The sequence below is a fragment of the Schistocerca gregaria genome, chromosome 2, assembly GCF_023897955.1.
Source record: "Schistocerca gregaria isolate iqSchGreg1 chromosome 2, iqSchGreg1.2, whole genome shotgun sequence".
Lineage (NCBI taxonomy): Eukaryota > Metazoa > Arthropoda > Insecta > Orthoptera > Acrididae > Schistocerca > Schistocerca gregaria.
The window spans coordinates 389,237,697-389,245,094 of NC_064921.1; positions in this window are offsets into that span (position 1 = coordinate 389,237,697).

A 7,398-nucleotide genomic window follows, 5' to 3' on the forward strand; every position below is an offset into this window, starting at 1 on the left:
TTTTAGTTTTGATTTTTCGTATCAGAATTCGTAGGGATAGGAGGATTAATAAGGTATGCAACCCAACACGGAATAATAATAATAATAATAATAATAATAATAATAAGCTGGTAAATTAGATTCCCAAACGACGTGAGTTAGTAAAGCATTAAACTTTTATGCCCTGTCAAGTGAAAACAACTCCGAGTAAGTGCTGCGAATTCCTGACAAGGGAACACAGACAACAAACCGCGCGACAGCGGCACATGGGATGGGACAGAGTGGACGCGGGGAGGGTTATGTTACCCAGTTGCCTGTTCGTCATATCATAGTTGTGAACCTCGAAGAGGTGTCCAGCACGAACCTTAGAGAAGTCAATCGGAAAGAGTCGTTTCCGTTATTAGGCTAACGCGAACCTCGAGGATATGTGTAATGATTTTTCATCGTTAATCCGCATAATAAAATATGTTTTGTGAAAGAATACAGTGATCTTCCGTAAGTAACATATGACTTGTACTGTATGTAGTTTGTAGTAAATAACTTTTCTGTTTATGTCGTAGTAACTAGTTATTGTTTGTTGTGTCATATCTTTCAGTTGCCTAATCTGAATAATGGAAGATGTACACGCTTCGACCAGCGTTGAAATATGTCGTTGGGAGCCTGTCACAGACGACTGAAAGCGGGAAGTTACCGACGCAGTGTTTTGGTTTGTGAAAGTGTAGCAAAACAGATGTGTTATAAATTCACTACCGGAAGCAGGCAGTTCTGTTTCTCGGCGTTCCAGATTGATAGGAGCAGCTATCGTCGAGCGATTTTTGGAGCTGACAAACGATATGACTTTTGTTAATACTGAATAACTGTACCATGAAGGCGAAATAGAAGGTGATTTAGTGGAAGCTATCATGACTGGTGAATCTCAAAATGGTCATAACACTTTGGAAATGTCCACGTTGCATAGAATCTGTGCTTCAGCTGTTCGCGGTGAGTATTACGAGCCAGTTACTAACCAGGAATCATCCGAATTGGAACCCACACACGCTGCAAAAGAATGGAGCAACAACAGCCCTGAAACGGAAGACGGACCTAAAATTGTGGGAAAATGATATCGTTAAATGAGAGACGAGATGTGACAAGTACCAGATGATAAATAAGTAGACATATAACAGATTTGTCGAATCTCGTCGTCATAACGAGAATGTAACAACGAGAATACTGCAGGAGTGGATGCAGAAGCTGCGCTTCAATATACGACCAACAAAGATTTTACGTTTACTGCATTATTATCTTGGGCAAGGAATTTCAAATCAGAATATAAGATTCATCAACTGCAAGTCACTAAATACGTCTCTCACAAGGAGGTAAAAAAAACATAAGATATACAGAAAGTGACGGCTCTTTTCAGCACGCAGACGGCGTCACTTATGACCGGTTTTAATCGTGATTACATGATCAACACCGTTGAAACAGGATGCGAGTGTCGGGTGAAAATTCGACGCACGTTATGATATAAGGGAGAAAAACAACCCTTGTCGTAGTTGGTAGTAAAAAAGACTAACACATTCGTACACGGCGCAATATGTCATCACAGCCTCTGTAAAAGTGTTGCCTAAGGTTTTCCTGTGTTTACAACAAACGAATGTTAGATCTGGTCCTCGGGTTATAGAAGAGGTCAATCGCTTAACCGACTTGTTGAAAAATGTTTACATTACTTGCTCCAAATCTGGGAAATTGACAAATGCGATTTACAATACATTTCTTGGGAATGTTTTAAAACCGTACGTTGCTAATAACAAGTTTTGTCTAATATTGGATTCCTGGGGTGGACAAACTAATACTCTAATTTATGACACCACAGGCGCCAACTCCATGGGCCTGAGGGGGTCCGAGCCCCCTCAAAAATTCGTTTAGGGGGGTGGGGGGGGGGCACAGCCCCCTCAATAATTTAAGAGAATTATTAGTTATATTATTCTTTGTAAAATCACAAAATTATGTTGGAATTTTTTATTTTCCTTGCTTGACGACAGTTACCTGTTAAAATACATTCAGTACTGAGTTAAAACAAAAATGTATTACGGTAGTAAGCAGGTTAACTGAAAACGGGTGGTGTGAATGGTGATAGTGTTACGGTGCTGCGGACACACTTAGAATTAGTCCCAGTGCGGGAACCTTCGGCTGAAGTCTGGCGCCAGTCCGCTGCGGCCGCGGTGACATCAAAAGGACTGGAGCAGGAGCGCCTGGATCCCTCCGCCTCTCGTCGGCTTCACGCTTCAAGACATTACGACGCCGTGGCTATATAAAGCCCACCCTGCTGTCGCAGTCATTCAGTGTGGATAGTTTCGTCCAGTGCTTGCTGCAAACGTGTTTAGTGTTCCGACTTAGTGTCTAGTGGATTATTTTCTATGACTATATTTTATTCCTTTACTTTAAGTCTCTTAGTGTATCGTGAATTAAGTTTGCAATGGATAAATTTGTTACCAAAAAAGCGCGCTTGGAAGTTGATGATTCTTCAAGTCAGCCTCCAACAATTATGGTGTTGTCAATTGCTTCGTCGTCTTCAGGCGAGGACCGTTCACAGACGAAACCTGGACAATCCAGTAATCATTTTAGAAGTCTTGGTTGATCAAATATACATGACTAGAATATGAAGCAGCTATCGAAAAAGTTTTTTGTAAAACGTGCAAAGAGGCAGATGCTAAAAAACTATTACAATTTTCTTAAAAAAATTTATTTACATCTAACTGGAAAAAGGATCCGGAAAAGTTCGGTCTTCATGAAAATATGTTTACGCATAAATAAGGTGTTCTGAAACTAAATTCTATCACTAACCGAAGTGTGGCCTCCCAGTTGAATGAACAGTTAGATACTAATACGAAGAAAGGTCGTTTAGCTCTTGAGACAATTTCTACTACCGTGCAATTTCTATGCCAACAAGGACTAGCAGTTAGAGGGCACGAAAACGCAAATTCATTTATTTTTAATTGTTGGAACTCCGAAAGAATGATATACCTGAGTTTAAAGATTGTTTAGGGCATTCGGGGTATTAAGTGGACGTCCCACGATATTCAAAACGAGATCGTTGGTCTACTAGGAAAGTCTGTGTTGAGAAAGGTATTGGTTTCAATCAAGAAGACTGAACATTTTTCCATTATGGTTGGTGAAACAAGTGATTCTTCGATTCACGAACAAGTGTCATATTGTATTCATACTCTTGATTCCCTAATCATCAACGAAGACCTTATTAGCTTATATGAGACCCCCAACACTGAATCACAAACTCTGTTTAGTATTTTAAAAGACGTTTCTGCTCGTTTTGATTTTTCAATGGATAACTTAAGAGGACAGTGCTATGATGGTGCCTCGAATATGAGAGGCAAGTTCAAAAAACTAAAAAAGTTAGTTTTGGATATACAACCAAAAGCACATTATGTGCACTGCACTGCTTACAGTTTAGACTTGGCAGTTGTATGTAGACTGTCTCTACCATCTTATGTCTAGCAGGATAGTCATCTATTTCATCGTTTATTTTGGCTTGAGAATTGATTTTAGTCCTTGAGGTTTTTTTCATTTTTTGTTAGTTTTCAAGTTCATCTTCTACATATGGCTCGATACACACTTAAAATTAACATAAGCATTTTGACATAAAAATGCATATTACAATGGCTTACATCTAAGTCTGACACTCCACCCATTATTTGTATCAAGTGTAGAAAATTCCTAAATACTAAAACACTCGAGAATTCCTTCTTCAATTACAGTTACTAGTTAGTATAGTTTGTTTGTTAGCTTAAAAAAAATCCTTTCTACATAAATACAGACAACTTATTTACATTTCATTACATTGTGTTACTAGGTACGCATTTAACGCATCAACATTTTATTTTCCAGTCATGCCTACATCAGTTATGAGAGTTTAGTATTTTCCTAGGGAGAAACAGAGAAACCTTTACATAAGGATTCTACATTACGCGTTGCTGGCTTAACTACGCTTTGGCGCCTCATCCTGCGATGGGGAGGACATAAGGAACTACTATTCTACTGGTTTATGGATTACTAAGGAAATTCTATTCGTCCTTTCTTAAATCACTTATCAGGGAACCCCTTTTTCATGGAACCGAAATGTATTAACGACTCAAGTACTACATACCATTGTGTTGCTTATAATTGTTTACGTGTAGCTTGTGTTCGTAAAAAAAAAAAAAAAGTTTTTTGCATTACCTCATGCTTAACTCTTTACGATTACGTGGAAATGTCTTCATTTATATTCGCATGTGACGCGATATGAATTCATTAGTTTTATTTGAGGGCACATGCCTCCGTGTTTGTGTGCAGTTTGTAGTACATGTAAATGTTTTGTAGTTGCACTGCGACCATGTATATTCCTATTCTTCATTTGCCTGATGACCAAAATATACACATAAACATACTAATAACTACATCATTTCTCTGAGGTGCGACCCGTTTTTTCATTTGGTACCTGTAACACCCGTCGTAAATCTTTTCTTCTGCACCGTGTCGATGCACTGGTCGCTGCAATATAAAAATCTTACAACTATCTTTAAAACTAATTGAGTTTCGTAGCTCATAGGCCATGCATATACTCTGTCATGACATTCGTTCACAGACGTTTTTCATATTTCATTCTTATTTGTTTCTTCAAGAAGAATATAATAATTCCAATCCCAAAGAAAGCAGGTGTTGACAGATGTGAAAATTACCGAACTATCAGTTTAATAAGCCATAGCTGCAAAATACTAACGCGAATTCTTTACAGACGAATTGAAAAACTAATAGAAGCCGACCTCGGGGAAGATCAGTTTGGATTCCGTAGAAATATTGGAAAACGTGAGGCAATACTGACCTTACGACTCATCTTAGAAGAAAGATTAAGGAAAGGCAAACCTACGTTTCTAGCATTTGTAGACTTAGAGAAAGCTTTTGACAATGTAGATTGGAATACTCTCTTTCAAATTCTGAAGGTGGCAGGGGTAAAGTACAGGGAGCGAAAGGCTATTTACAATTTGCAATTTGTACAGAAACCAGATGGCAGTTATAAGAGTCGAGGGACATGAAAGGGAAGCAGTGGTTGGGAAGGGAGTGAGACAGGGTTGTAGTCTCTCCCCGATGTTATTCAACCTGTATATTGAGCAAGCAGTAAAGGAAACAAAAGAAAAATTCGGAGTAGGTATTAAAATCCATGGAGAAGAAATAAAAACTTTGAGGTTCGCCGATGACATTGTAATTCTGTCAGAGACAGCAAAGGACTTGGAAGAGCAGTTGAATGGAATGGACGGTGTCTTAAGAGGAGGATATAAGATGAACATCAACAAAAGCAAAACGAGGATAATGGAATGTAGTCGAATTAAGTCGGCTGATGCTGAGGGAATTAGATTATGAAATGAGACGCTTAGAGTAGTGAAGGAGTTTTGTTATTTGGGGAGCAAAATAACTGATGATGGTCGAAGTAGAGAGGATATAAAATGTAGACTGGCAATGTCAAGGAAAGCGTTTCCGAAGAAGAGAAATTTGTTAGCATCGAGTATAGATTTAAGTGTCAGGAAGTCTTTTCTGAAAGTATTTGTATGGAGTGTAGCCATGTATGGAAATGAAACATGGACGATAAATAGTTTGGACAAGAAGAGAATAGAAGCTTTCGAAATGTGGTGCTACAGAAGAATGCTGAAGATTAGATGGGTAGATCGCATTACTAATGAGGAAGTATTGAATAGGATTGGGGAGAAGAGAAGTTTGTGGCACAACTTGACCAGAAGAAGGGATCGGTTGGTAGGACATGTTCTGTGGCATCAGGGGATCACCAATTTAGTATTGGAGGGCAGCGTGGAGGGTAAAAATCGTAGAGGGAGACCAAGAGATGAATACACTAAGCGGATTCAGAAGGATGTAGGTTGCAGTAGGTACTGGGAGATGAAGAGGCTTGCACAGGATAGATTAGCATGGAGAGCTGCATCAAACCAGTCTCAGGACTGAAGACCACAACAACAACATTTGTTTGTATAATTATTCACTTGCATTTTTATTCTTTTTGTTCATTTACCCTACAAAGAAAGTTACTGTGACATCTCCTACGGTATCTTATCTTTCGTTAGCTATCACGTCCTGTATGTTTCGTTGTAACGATTTCTTTTAATTCTAGTTAAAATGTACATATCTTAGTATTGACGCAACTTCGCATGTTGATATAACATTATGTTCTTTTGTTCCCTGATAGTGAATATAGCTGTTACAAGTTATTATTTATTTTGAAACTGGGTTTGATACTTGTGTAGTTTCGCACTTCTATTTGGATGCGCCGCGAGTTAGCCTGTTGCGCTCTGTTGTCTCTTCCTTAGTACTGACGTAAGCATGCATTGTTGAGCGCGCACAGCTGAAACGTACACTGCTCCAGTTTGCATTTCGCTTCGCGTGAAGCTGTGTTTTTACACTCCCTTCTAGTCAAATGTTTGTCTTTGCTTACAAAACAAGAAAATCACTTGACTTTATACACATTATAAACATTTTTACTTATAAAACTATGACATTTACTTATAAGACTATTTTATACACATCTCTACAGGATAGAAGACCCCCAAAACAACAAGGAAACTTTTCAATATTATAACAAAGAGTAAATGCGGCACAGAATGGCTGAGAGAGGTCCAGAGGAATCTGCAGCTGTTCAACATAAAAATCCCGAAGACCGCACTGAGTGCCATAATAAGATCGCAAATGTGAGATTTGAGGAAAAAACATCGTGATCACCTGGTAAAATAAATGGACGGAAGAACGAAAGGAGAAACATTCTGAGAGGATGAAGAGTTTTTGTGAAACAAAGAAGAAAAACGCCCAGAGATGAAATTATGAAGTCCAGTTCAATCGCTCTTCTAAAAGGGGAACAATCGTAATAATAATAATAAGTATGACATTACTCTATTTTATGAAAAAAAAACTGCTGTGATACTGTGCCACTACTCGTGAAAAGCCTTTAAATCTTTGTGAAGGTGGAGACCTTTGTCTCGCTCCGTTCTTTCGTATACTAATCTATAAGTTCCAGGATAAGGTATTTTTGTAATAATATAGGGTCCTGAGTATAGTAATTGCCAATTTTTTGTTCAACTTACCGATCTTTGACAATTTGGGGATGTGTTCTCAACAAGACTCGTTGCCCTTCGAAAAAATGTGTAACTCGTTTTAACGTCTTGCTGTATTTTCTCTTTCTGTATTCTGCTCTATTCTCTAGTGTAATTACTGCTTGTTTGATTTTATCCTGTAAAGTTAACTCTTTAATAGGTAATTTTGGTATGGCTGGTTCCCATTCATCAGTTTGCCGTGAATGCTTACTATGAGCGTATATTCTTATGAATCTATTGAATTCTTTAAACACCCTCTCCACGGGACTTGCTTTTGAGTGGAAATAACTTACCA